Source organism: Pseudophryne corroboree, chromosome 1, assembly GCF_028390025.1.
Source record: "Pseudophryne corroboree isolate aPseCor3 chromosome 1, aPseCor3.hap2, whole genome shotgun sequence".
Lineage (NCBI taxonomy): Eukaryota > Metazoa > Chordata > Amphibia > Anura > Myobatrachidae > Pseudophryne > Pseudophryne corroboree.
Genome location: NC_086444.1, coordinates 333490304 through 333503990, shown reverse-complemented (window position 1 = coordinate 333503990; position 13687 = coordinate 333490304). Strand labels below are relative to the sequence as shown.

General features: G+C 44.8%; 1 protein-coding gene across 25 annotated transcripts in view; it reads left to right on the top strand.

Annotated features, from left to right (window-relative positions):
- RIMBP2 (RIMS binding protein 2) overlaps positions 1–13687 on the top strand; it is a 1046283-nt gene that overhangs the window by 405972 nt on the left and 626624 nt on the right. For 2 of the 25 annotated variants that reach the window (XM_063964643.1, XM_063964639.1), the window contains exon 1: positions 4723–4839. The exons of the other annotated variants lie outside the window; for them this stretch is intronic. The gene's annotated coding sequence lies outside the window, so the exon portion shown is untranslated. Of the gene's footprint in view, positions 1–4722; positions 4840–13687 lie in introns of those variants that run through there. 25 annotated transcript variants of the gene reach the window in all.

Sequence of the window (13687 nt, the reverse complement as noted above, 5' to 3'; positions counted from 1 at the left end):
CTCCACTAGCTGGACAGATAATGCCACAGCCGGGGGTCACTTTTATACAGCGCCCTGCGGCCGTGGCATTAAATACCCAACTAGTCACCCCTGGCCGGGGTACCCTGGAGGAGTGGGGACCCCTTCAATCAAGGTGTCCCCCCCCCCCCCCCCCAGCCACCCAAGGGCCAGGGGTGAAGCCCGAGGCTGTCCCCCCCATCCAAGGGCTGCGGATGGGGGGCTGATAGCCTTTTAAAATGAAAGAATATTGTTTTTTCCAGTAGTACTACAAGTCCCAGCAAGCCTCCCCCGCAAGCTGGTACTTGGAGAACCACAAGCACCAGCATGCAGGAGAAAAACGGGCCCGCTGGTACCTGTAGTTCTAATTAATAAGATGCTCCCACTACCTCCAGCTCCCACTAGTTCCAACTCCCACTACCTCCAGTCCAGCTCCCACCACCTCCAGCTTCCATTTCATGATTCTCAAATGAGGGAATTAATATAGAAGCTGCCCTATTAACAATATAAATATACAAACAAACTGTATGTTACCAAAACCCATTCTCTGTTGCACACTCGGTTATTTTTTTATTTAATTTGCTTTTTATGTTTGTTGTTCTTTACACTTCATTTTACTTTTAGTTGTATATTTTAAACATTCTTTTAGATTCTTTCCCTTCTCTCCTTTCTAGCAGATGTGAGAAAGCCCTGTCACATGTTATCTTCCTTGGCATTATATGTGATTGACTTCTGATTGATACTTAACTCTGTTAATAAGGCATCAATTATGTGACCATACTCACTTTTCTCTCACACTTCCATTTAACTATGCAAATGTGGTTTCCATGCTTTGGTTTACAGGTTGAAGAAAAACAGCTGTTTGTGCAGGAACATAGGACATAAGAAATCAGGGATGGTATCGGGATCCCGGCGCTTGGGATGCTGGCAGTCATAATAGCGGCAGCAGCATCCCAACGTCAAGGATCCTGACACCTTGTAGGTAAGTATTATATCCCTAATCCCTAACCTCCCTTTCTGCAGCCTGACCCTAACCCCCCCCCCCCCCCACACACACACAGTCTAACCCCAACCCTCCACGGTGGTGCCTAACCCTAAGCACCCCTTCCTGCAGCCTACCCTCCCCCTCCCCCCACACACACACACAGTCTAACCCTAACCTCCCCTTCTGCAGCCTGACCCTAACCCCCCCTCCCCCACACACACACACAGAGTCTAACCCTAACCCTCCCCGGTGGTGCCTAACCCTAAGCACCCCTTCCTGCAGCCTACCCTACCCCCCCCCCCCACACGCACAGTCTAACCCTAACCTCCCCTTCTGCAGCCTGACCCTAACCCCCCTCCCCCCCACACACACACACACACAGTCTAACCCTAACCCTCCCCGGTGGTGCCTAACCCTAAGCACCCCTTCCTGCAGCCTAACCCCCCCCACACACACACACAGTCTAACCCCAACCCTCCACGGTGGTGCCTAACCCTAAGCACCCCTACCTGCAACCTAACCCTACCCCTTCCCCCCCCCCACACACACACACAGTCTAACCCCAACCCTCCACGGTGGTGCCTAACCCTAAGCACCCCTTCCTGCAGCCTAACCCTACCCCCCCCCCCCCCCACAGTCTAACCCCAACCCTCCACGGTGGTGCCTAACCCTAAGCACCCCTTCCTGCAGCCTAACCCTACCCCTTCCCCCCCCCCCCCACACACAGTCTAACCCCAACCCTCCATGGTGGTGCCTAACCCTAAGCACCACTTCCTGCAGCCTAACCCTACCCCCCACCCCCACCCCCACCCCCGACACATACACAGTCTAACCCCAACCCTCCACAGTGGTGCCAACCTAACCCCCCTCCCCTCCCTGCAGCCTAACCTTACCTCTCCACAGCCCCCGCAAACCTTCTCGGTGGCGGTATTCTGAGCAGTTTTCAGTATTACGGTATAGGTATCCTGTACACCGGGATCCTGAATGGATCCCAAGAAATCAGGGCCTGATTCAGAGATGTAAGTTTTACGCAATGTTAATGCACAACTTCAATGTTTTTAGATTTGCATCTGTGCAGAAGCTGGGCTACCCATGTGCAGATTGTGTTCTGCGGTGTCACTCACTGTGCCTCAAATGACACAGCATGATTGGCAGACTGCCGGTGTTTGGGGTTAGCCACAGGAAGCGTCCTAAAATATGGGGGCATGACGCATTTTCACTGGCACTGGAAGCGTGAATATCCCAGCTATACTAAGTAACCTGAGGGTTACTCAGATGACTGATATTCATGCAGGTTAGCCGATGCTGCCTCTTCAGACATAGCAGCGGACCATAAAAGCCGGCAGTGGGCATCTTTCTGCTACAGATGCCTCCTGCTGCTGGTACATACTTTAGCACAGTTGCTGCGGCTGTACCTAGTGCATCCATCTCTGAATCAGCCCTTGGACAAGTGCCTCAATCCCGCCTTAACCAAATGAAGAGCTTTGCAATGCAAATGCAGGAGGAGGTGCATACCACCTGTGATTGCATTGTATCTGTGATTATGGTCGCGATGTTCATCCGCGAAGGCAGGCTGAGTAAGTCTAAGCTTTCACACCTGAGTCGTCGCAGTGCGGCTTCTGAGGCCAAGGAAACTTTGTCTCACAACATAGTCCTCTGCCTCGCAGTCCCCGAACATCAGCTGAATGCAGCAAGTACGTTCCTTACTGAATTTGCCCCTGAATACAGGATAAATCAGTTGTTTTCCACCTTTTTTGTGACAATGCTATATTATGTAGATGAAGGATTTTGCAACACCAAGACAACCAACTAATAGAGAGCATAGACCAATATAGAGACACCTCCAACTTACATTATAACTCAGTAACATTATAACATTATTACATTATAACTCAGTAACATCATCTACATACTGTATGCAGGTTTTAATTGTTATGCAAAATGATATAGGCCAGGGTTATAAATAATGGCATATTTAATGGGGCTAAGTTCAACGCATGCTAGTTTTGCTGACATATCTTGTGTCACACTGCACATGCTCCATATCTGAGTGTATGGAAATATGGCTGATGCTCGGCTGCATCTCCACTTGCAGTTGAAGGGGCATTCTATACGGGCGTTCGCATGCACGCAAAGTTTACAGATGGTGTCAATAGAATTGCTTGCTAAGCACAGCTGTGCCGGGTTTCTTACAGAGCTTTTGCATAACATATAGGGCTTGTATAGGTGCGCATCTACAATTATGAGGACTATCAAAGTGTAGAAATAGGAAATGGATGCATAGGGGAGTTTATATCCTGTTTTGACTTATTTTCATACAGACAACGAGGGTGAAATTAAGGACGACTTGCTGCAACTCTACATCTGACACAATAGAAGTATTTGATTGATTCTTTTGACTACTCATTAAAAATGGTATCCAGTTCTCAAATCCCCCGGATTTGATGTGTATATGTAGACATTAAGAGGAAGCAGCAGAAGTTGGGAATTACAACAATTGGTTATAATTGAAGTGTGTTCTGTGAGCTGCAAGTTCCCTATGGCTTAGTAAGGGTCCAGAATTATGCATGTCAGAAACTGTGTGTGCAATTGAGGACTGTAGTGCTTGCCTCACTCCAGGAGAACCCTTTTATATTTCCTACTGCTCTTACAGTTGCTAAGCAGCTGACACTTGCACTGAATTTGATATGTTACCATACATACATGTCTCATAATTGACATGCTGTTTCCGCTACCAATGCTGGAAGTAGTGACATACAGTTTATAATAATGATTGTATATGTATGTACCTTGGTTTATTGATATATAATCTATCTTGCACACCACTTCTGTAGCATTAATGGATCAGGAAATGAAAATGATGTTCTCAAGGTCATAAACCGTACAACAGTTTATCAACTTCTATATAATTTTAGCTGTTATTAGACAGTCTGCTTCTCCCATCCATTATAAAAAAGATTCCTATTTTAAAATGTATTTTAATTAGAATATAGTATTATACAACTCTTTTGTAATGGGTTAGGATCTGTTCCAAGTCTTAAAATCCTAATGCGTATTAACATATAAAATAATATATAATACAGTAACTAATGCAGCTATGAACATGTATAATAATATGCACACGCCACACACATGTATATAAATGTACTGTTAGTGTTCTCTTTTTTTCCAATATAAGTAAATGTGAGCTGATTTGAGCTACACAAACATGGATGCCTTAGTTGCCTATACAAGAAATGGAACTGGAACACTTTTAAAATGAAACCAAAGCACATATAAAAGTAAGGCACTATGTGAAAGAGTTAAAACAGTATTAAAAAAAAAAAGTGTCATTTTCCAGGTAATCCTTGTTAATACCCTTCTGCATAGGAGTTCCTAAGCTCTTCACAGGATGCAGCATCCAGTGGGATAAAATAAAGACAACCTATATTTTCAGTAGACTGGTCCATCCTGTAGACACATACTGTATGTTCCCCTGGGTATAGAGGTAGAGGAATCGGTGAGGTGGCAGGAGGCTACTATCTGGCTCTCTCTGAGCAGCAAAGGCTACAGTTGGGAATTACACAGCTACTGTACTGTAGGAAATAGAGGGAAAAGCCATCTTGTGTGTGTAAGCTGGAGAGAGGGGAGGAGGAGAAAGAAGGTCGGACTACTGTCTCATAGGCTGTGGCAGCTGCTGCATGCTTGATGATGCTTCTTTCACAGGCTTTCAGCAATCATGAATCATTGTGAGACGAGTACAAGCATTGCTTGCACCCCAGACCTGCTGCTGCTGGTGCCTCTGTCTGCCTGGATGTAAATGGACACAGCACACTGCACCTGGCCCTGTGTCTCAGCAGCCTGACCTCCAGTACAAGGTAGGATGTCATTTCCCTCCTGCTGCTGCGGTTTCCCTGGTCTATTGCAAGAGCAGAAAGTTGGTTGCATGCATCTCACTGTCACCATTATCCTGCAATGGAGAACTATACTTGGGCTGTGGTGAGGCTAACTTGCACTGCAGATGTTTAAGCCTTGTTATGAGTGAGAGGCCTCCATCCCGGGGCTTGACAATATGCAGCGGCAGTTAGGGGGTTAAGTCATTCTGGTCATCAGTGTAATGTAGGAAATAAATAATCCTCCTTCATCCTTTTTGAGTGTGGCTCAGAAAAGAGGGTTCTTCTTCTTCATACCTATACACTCCACCCCACTCCTAAGCGTTCAGTGTGCTGGGATCGGTCCTCTTCTCTGACCTAGTAATAGGAAATATTCTTAGTAGTAGACTGCAAGTAATGGCTTTTTAAGAGATACACTTGTGGGTGACCTTGAGCATGCCATTTTATCTTGATGCTTTTGCTACTAATCAGCATTGTTGTAGGAAGGGTTAATAATGTGTGCAGGATGGAATAAAAGGCTTGCACTATGAAGGGTATGCCTGCAAAGCTCATTGATAAAGGCCCTTTGCTTCCAACCTAATCCTATAGCTGACAGATTTGGGCATAAAACTGAGGAAATCCCTCATTGCAAACAAGCTGTCATCTTCATTAACCACCTCTGTGCCCCATTATACTTTGCCACAGTAACTACACATGTTGTACCCTTTCAGGAAGTAGCCTCATAAAACAGGTTATGTGGGGGAGGAAAAAAGATACATCTGAGTAAATAAAATATAGTTACTGTTTAACTGACCTAAAAATGTAAAGTAATGCGTTGTACATCACTGTTGCAGACCTCCTTCACAGAGTTGGCAGCATTTGTCACATTGCATCTTATGGGGGACACACCTGATCACTGGGTTTGCAGTCTGCAGTGTCAGCCCTCAAACCTGCTTTTAAATGATGTTTTGCTTCTGCCCAATATGCACCAGTGAGATTTTGCAGAGCGAATGAGTTTTAACATTGTGCCAAAGCAGACTGCAGTGTCTGGGAATCTTACCTCTGGATAAAGTTAGAAGTGTATTCACCAAAGGCTGCACCTTAACTGGAATGTTTATATTGATATAAAAACTTAATTGAAGTATTTATAGTATGATTGTTTATTTGAAACTTTTGTGTAAAATTACCCCCTTTTTTTCTACACCTAAACCCATTCTTGTTAGAATTTTTCTATTGTAAATGAATATAAATATATATAATTTTGGGTTTGTAACTGAACTATTTTTTTCTGTTTTTTATTTTGTTCACAATAAAATACAATTTGGGTGGATATTTATAAAAAGCGGGAGAGGGATAAAGTGGAAAGAGATAAAATACCAACCAGACAGCTTCTAACTGACATTTTACAGTGTTGGAAAAATGACAGGAGCTGATTGGTTGGTTCTTTATCTTGCTGCACTTTATCTCTCTCCAAGCTTTGATAAATGTCCCCCCTTTGAGTCAAGAGCATTAGCAGCCATTTTATTATACAGTACATTACAGTAGTGGGCCACATGATATTTATTCATGATTCTCACCAGCACCCTTTAGTTTAATAAGGGAGACAGACACACCCTTTGTGGGTATGCATTAGATTACTAGCATGTACTGTAGCATCAATTCAGCCAAGCAGGATGTCCAAAAGGTGCTTGTAACCTATGAGTAGCCATCACCATATTCACCTGATCATGACAGTCTTATGTTGCCCATTTCAGAGCCACAAGGGTTTCCCAATCCACCAGATGCCAACCCATGGCCTACTTTCCCACTGCATAATTAGGAGTGGCTATGATGACAAGGATTTCATTTATATACTGTAGCTTTTAGATTATGAAGCATATGTAGTAAGCCTTGAAAAGTGATAAAGTGGATTTTTCAAACATTGTGTGTAACATGGGAGTTAGGAGCTAATTGGTTGGTAGTTTATTTCTCTGCACTTTATCACTCTCCAAGGCTTAGTGCATCTGCCCAATATGTCTTGTACACAGATACCACCAAGAAAGTGTTATTTCAATAGTATCTTTATATAATATACAACGTCATTGCTTGTGATTTAGATTTTGTTTCAATGGTTTAAGCCAGTGTTTCCCAGCCTCGGTCCTCAAGGCACACTAACAGTCCTGGTTTTAGTGATATCCATGCTTGATCACAGGTGACTTAATTAGTACCTCAGTTATTTTGATTTAACCATCTGTGCTGAAGCCTGGATATCACTAAAGCCTGCACTGTTGGTGTGCCTCGAGGACCGTGGTTGGGAATGCCTGGTTTAAGCAGACAAATATTTTGTGTAATGTGTTTTATAAGTACTATTGGTCTCCCCTCCATCTTTGCACTGGGAAGGGGGCCGCTGGGAGGTGATGGGGCTGATCCTGGGCATGGTTCCCGGGTAAGTAAGTTAGCTCTCTGGATGTGTTTTGGTATGAGCCTTTATCATGAGGCCTTACTGTAGACAAATCACATGGCCCTATGTGGGCACTGCTATTATGGAGTGTTAGGACTGCTGATATCGGAGAAGCCTTGGCGCAGCTCAGCAGCTAACCATGTCTTTGCAAACACGTGTGACCAATTCTTTGGAATTCTATTACCAGATAGATTCAGGTATGGTTACAGGTACATTTTTTAGTGTGCTGGTCGGATACCAGGGGGGAAAAGCACCCCTCTCTCTGTCTGCTGTTTGTCTGTGACCCCTCCCCCTTTCTAGCACCTGATATATAATTATCTCCAGGAATGGTAGAGCAACTGCCACTGTTTGTCTGCAGGTGATGGGGCTGCTGGGCGCTCTAGTTCTCCCAGCAGCTGCCTTCATGGGTGGGGGTGTCTCTCTCTCACACACACACACACACACACAGTACTCACACACGCTCACACATTCTCATTATCCACAGCGGGATACATCTCGCTGCGGTGCCCTCCCCCTCCGGGGGTCTCCCTCCGGTATGTACAGCAGTTGAAGAAAGAGGCGGCACTCGGAGACTATACAATCAATGTGTATTGAAAAAAAATGTGCAATCAACGTTTCGGGGACCAGTTCTTCAGGGGAACTGGTCCCCGAAACGTTGATTGCACATTTTTTTTCAATACACATTGATTGTATAGTCTCCGAGTGCCGCCTCTTTCTACAACTGATACACACACACACACACACACACACACACACACATCAAATGTTTGTATCTGGTACTGTACTTGAGACTGTGATTTTATGTCTTTATGAATGGATATATAGGTGTTTTATTTTGTTAAGCATATTGCCTATAGTATTAGCTTTTTCAGGAGCAAACTACCAGATATTTACTATGCATCTAATGTGGAATAGGGACCTATTTGAACTGGCGTCACAATTACTGTATGTGTTACATGTCATATCGCTATAGCACAGTGGTTAGCATTGCTGACTCGCAGTGCTGGGGTAATGGATTTGGTTGCAATAGAGGGTGCTATCTGTGTTGAGTTTGGATGAGCTTACCGTGTTTGCTTGGATTTCTTCCCTCTCTCTATGAACATACATATTGATCGAGCAATTGGCCTACTGTTATATGAATAATAATCACTGACTGTATAGAACTGCACAATATGTAGGAATTATATAAATATGACTATAACAATTATGATAACTGTTATACTAAGAACCTTGTTTTATGCAAAGTTAACACAATGTCTTTATATTCTTTGGAACTTTATATTCTATGGATATTTTTCCATGTGTTTTTACATTTGACTGTATAGTTAGTTACTTTGTAATAAACTAGATTTATTTTTAGCATTTTATTTATTAGAAAAATAGATATACAATTGAAAGAACCCTGACATTTTCTAAGTATGTATTTTCCTTAACAGTCTGTGTTCTCCTTAATGTCCAACTTGGCAAAATCGGGATGTGATCTCAATGCTTAAATAAAACCATAGGAAAAATGATGACTGCCGGGAAATCTGCATGGTAATTGATATCTGAATGGGGCAATTACAGAGAGATTTGGGGAAAAAATATTTGATTTTTGCCAGGTAATTTAGAAAAACAATAGAAAACGAAACCTAATTGTTAATGATGGGCATTTAGCTTGGAAATAACAATAACAACACAAAATGTAGACAAAAACATTTGGTGATAAAAGAGAAGATTCTTTTGATATAGGTATTAAAATTTGGGATTTTAGTTTGTATTGTTGATTAGATATAGTCAAATCTATTTTATTAAAGGGAATTAAGTGACTGAAACATAACTAATTTGGCTATGTAATCTATTTGCCAATAATTTATCTGTTTGGAGCACTTTGCCTAAAATATATTAAATTACAATAAAAAGTGACCCCTACCTTCCAACATTCCCCATAGTATTCCCCATGTCATACATTTGTGTAGCAGTGCTCCTCATGGATACTGTAGGGCACAGGTTCTCAAACTCGGTCCTCAGGACCCCACACAGTGCATGTTTTGCAGGTCTCCTCACAGAATCACAAGTGAAATAATTAGCTCCACCTGTGGGCCTTTTTAAAATGTGTCAGTGAGTAATTAATACACCTGTGCACTTGCTGGGTTACCTGCAAAACATGCACTGTGTGGGGTACTGAGGACCGAGTTTGAGAACCACTGCTGTAGGGGAAACTGTGAGTGGCCATCTCTGTACTGTATGTGCAGCATTATCCCCATAATGCAGCAGTTTATCTTCCTGTTTTCAGACCATTCTGGATAATACTGTAGATTACATAACTATATGCAAGATATTTAGTTGTCCTTTAACTGATACAGCGCATTCACACATCACCACACATCACTGCTCACTGCATCCGGAAATAATTTACTGCACAACATTGTCCAAATGAACAATGTAATATGTTGGTGAGGCAGAACCAAAAAAAAAAAACAGAAAAACACTCGGCAATACCGTTAAATAAGCAATGCACACCAGACTTAGCTATAATTCATTATAAGGGTCAGTACTTATATTTATTTAATTATGGATCTCCTTGAATCTCTGCTTGTGTACTGCCTTCTTATCTTCCTGGCCTTCCTCTCCACAGACTGTCTTTCTTCAGTCGATTATGGATGCTGTTGCCAGGTTTAATAAGTTCACTTTACTGTGCGACTTACTATACGACTTGGGTGCATTCCTGCCAATCCTGTGTACCGGCTTTCTCTACCTCTAACATAAAATGCAACATATTTTCTTTGATCTAAAAGCTGTCCTTAATGATGCAACAACGGAATACATTCGCTGTGTACGGATTTATAAAACTGTTGGTTTTTTTTTGCAATTTTATGTTCGCTTTTGAATATGTTAAAGACATAAAATAACATTTTGTTTAACTGCATGGTTTGATACTGCCATCCTGGTTTTTATTTTTTCTAATGCAAAACCGTAGAACAAACTTCAGAAAAAAAGATTAATTCTGCTGCGTGGTACACTGGGCTCCACAAGGAATGGACAATGGGGTGTAGAGTAGGATCTTGATCCGAGGCACCAACAGGCTCAAAGCTTTGACTGTTCCCAGAATGAATAGCGCCACCTCCTATATCACACTGCCTCCCTGCACAGGATCTCAGTTTTGTAGTTGGTGCTGCAGTAGCAGGCACTTAACAGAGGGGCTGCTCCAGGAAGCCCTAAGAAGAGCTTTTTTTCTGAGGAAAAAAGTGAAGACTTCAAGGGCAGCAGCAGTGTTGCATGTCAGTGGACATTCACGGCTGCAGCTCCGGCTCTCCCCAGCGGCGCTGTACACTCCCGAGCCCTGGTTGCTGGGTAACTACAGCAGGAGGCTCCGGTTTTCTTCTTGTCAGGCACACACGACGGGGGCTCTCCGGGATCGCGTGGCCGCGCTTCGGGAGGTGGTAAGTGGGTCCCGCTTGCGGGACGCGGTCTTTATCGCGATCCGGCGCGGTCAGTGGGAAGCGGGACGCGCGCGCTGGCGGTGGACACTGGCAGTACATGCGATTCCACTAGATCACGAGGGCATGGGACAGGTCAGGTTTTCTCTATAAACCGTTTTATTAGAGCCCGCAGTACCCGGTGGTTTTGCCAGCAGGGGGATAGAGCTTGGACCTGAAGCCCCAGCCCCAGGGCGCCATTTTCTGCAAATGTTCCCGCCCTGGAGCTGCATATCTGTCTCTCCCTCACTCCCTGGCAGTGTCTGCGGCGCCATTATCCCTCAGCTCACTATTCCTGGGAATGCTTGGGCAAATCCTCCTATGTAAAGCCGCCTAGTTGTCAGTGCTGTGACTTTACAAGACACTTAAGTATTCTACCTGCCTTTTTTAGTCAGTGTTAGTTAAGAAAGAGTGCATTTAGTCAGGGTTTCCTAGTACAATTACCCTGTGATATACATCCAGTTCTTACTGTGTACTGTTATATCTATTGTTATATAGCTGTGTAAGCTAGTCCAGTGCAGTATTATTGTTAGTAATAACCTCTGCATTGTACAAACATTTGTGTGTGCATTTGATAGCTGAGTGGTGTCCATTTCGTGTCTTTCACTCAACCTGCTTTCCCTATATTCTATAACCTGAGGGGGCTTGGTGCGTCAAGTTTTATCTAATATAGGATTTTTACAAAGATATTCTGTATTACGTATTTTTAGCTGTGATTTATTCACCATATCTCTCCTTTATCTCTGCTGGTGCTGACTACACTGCGCAGGGGTTTGGGCTAGAGGTATTGTGCTGCTGACAAATTGTACTGTGTTACCTGATACTGCAAGTTATATCATGTCTGCTTCTGAGGGTAACGGTTCTGGGGCTGAACACACTGCCGGTGTTGCTGAAGCCGCAGATACCTATGAGGAGAATATAGCAGCTTTGGGCTCTGGTTCTGGGGGCTCCTTGTTCCCCAGTGGGACGGTGGCAACGGGGGCAAATAATGACCCGCCGTGGGCCACTTTTTCCACGCTTCTGCATACGCTAGTTCATAAACTAACACCCCCTATGGAACCCCCAATGCCGGTGCAACCGTTTGTGGTCCCTGCAGCTAACCCGCCGCTGGCGGACGATTTATCTGCTCAAATAAATGAGTTGAACCAGTCCCTGACTACTAAAAAGTCTGACCGTCGCTCGCCTACGTCCAAGGGGTCCTCTAAGCGAGCGCTTGTCTCCTCACAATCCACTGCTGTCACTGACACCTCGTCGGACGAAGACGTCACTTACACTGACCCCACGGGTTCTGACTCAGATACGGCTGATGTGGAGGGTGGTTCACATGTGGATGTTCCTGATCTTCGGAGGCTATTAAGTTCATTTTATAGATTACGGATGATCCCGAGTCATCCGTTCCTCCTAAGAAACCAGATAGGTTCAAGCGTCAGAAGGTGATTAAACAAGTTTTACCTCACTCTGGCCACCTAGTGGATATACGTCAGGAACCCTGGGAAAACCCGGGTACGAAGTTTTTGCCTCAAAAGAAGATGCTGGCTCGCTATCCCCTCGCGCCGGAGCTGTCTAAGAATTGGGAAACGCTTCCTCCAGTGGACTCACATGTGGCTAGGATGGTGGTTTCCTCAGCTCTACCGGTCACCACCGTCACTTCTCTAAAAGAGCCTACGGATAAACGTGTGGAGGGTTGTCTTAAAGCAATCTACACCATCACGGGTGCTGCACAAAGGCCCACTATTGCAGCTACTTGGGCTGCAGAGGCCATTGAAGCATGGGCCTTGGAGTTAGATGCTGAAATCTCCTCTGACCATGCTAGACAATGCTTGTCTTATATTGTCACAGCTTCTCGTTATATTAAAGAGGCGGCTTCTGATGCCGGTATCCTGGCAGCCAAGGCCTCTACTACGTCAGTCCTGGCTCGCCGGATATTGTGGCTGAGATCCTGGTCTGTGGATCTGGACTCTAGAAAAACCCTGGAGGTACTCCCTTTTAAGGGAGATATTCTGTTTGGGGAGGATTTAAATAAGATTGTGGCTGACTTGGCTACTGCCAAAACTGCCTGTCTGCCAAGTACTGCTCCTTCTGTGTCGCAGGCTAAAGGTACTTCCTTTCGCCCCTTTCGTCCTTCAGGTAAAGCAAAAGGTCAGGCGTACAACAAGCAGGCCTGCACTTCCAAACCTGGTAAGCCTAAGCCCAAAAGAGCCTAGGCGGCCCGTCAGCCAGCTTCCAAGACAGATAAGCCTGCCGCATGACGGGGCGGGCCTCCCTCTGGGGGATCCCAGGGTGGGGGGCCGGCTTCTAGGGTATACCCAGGAATGGTTGAAGACCACTTCAGATGCCTGGGTACGGGAAGTCGTCACTCAAGGTTATGCCATAGCCTTCAAAAATCGACCCCCTCATCGATTTTGCCAGACAGATGTCCCGTTGGACAAGACAAAGGCAAACACTCTACATTCGGTGGTACAGACACTCCTGGATACAGGAGTCGTGGTACATGTGCCTCTTGCACAGAGGGGCCGGGGGTACTATTCTCCGCTGTTTCTAGTCCCGAAACCGAATGGGTCTTCCCGTCCCATTCTCAACCCCAAGGCATTGAACAGGTTTGTGAAGGTTTCCATGTTCCGGATGGAAACCCTTCGCTCTATAGTTCTGGCCTTGGAACCTGGGGACTTCATGGTCTCCCTGGATATACAGGATTCTTACCTGCATATTCCTATAGCAGTGTCTCATCAGCAATACCTGAGATTTGCGATTGGCAACTGCCATTACCAGTTTTGGGCGTTACCTTTTGGTTTAACAACAGCTCCGCGAGTCTTTACAAAAGTCATGGCGGTGATGACGGTGGTACTCCGCCGTCAAGGGGTCAGGATACTGCCGTATTTGGACGACTTGTTAATCCTGGCAAATTCCCCAGAACTTCTCCTGCGTCATCTAGATGTGACGGTCCGGTTTCTGCAAG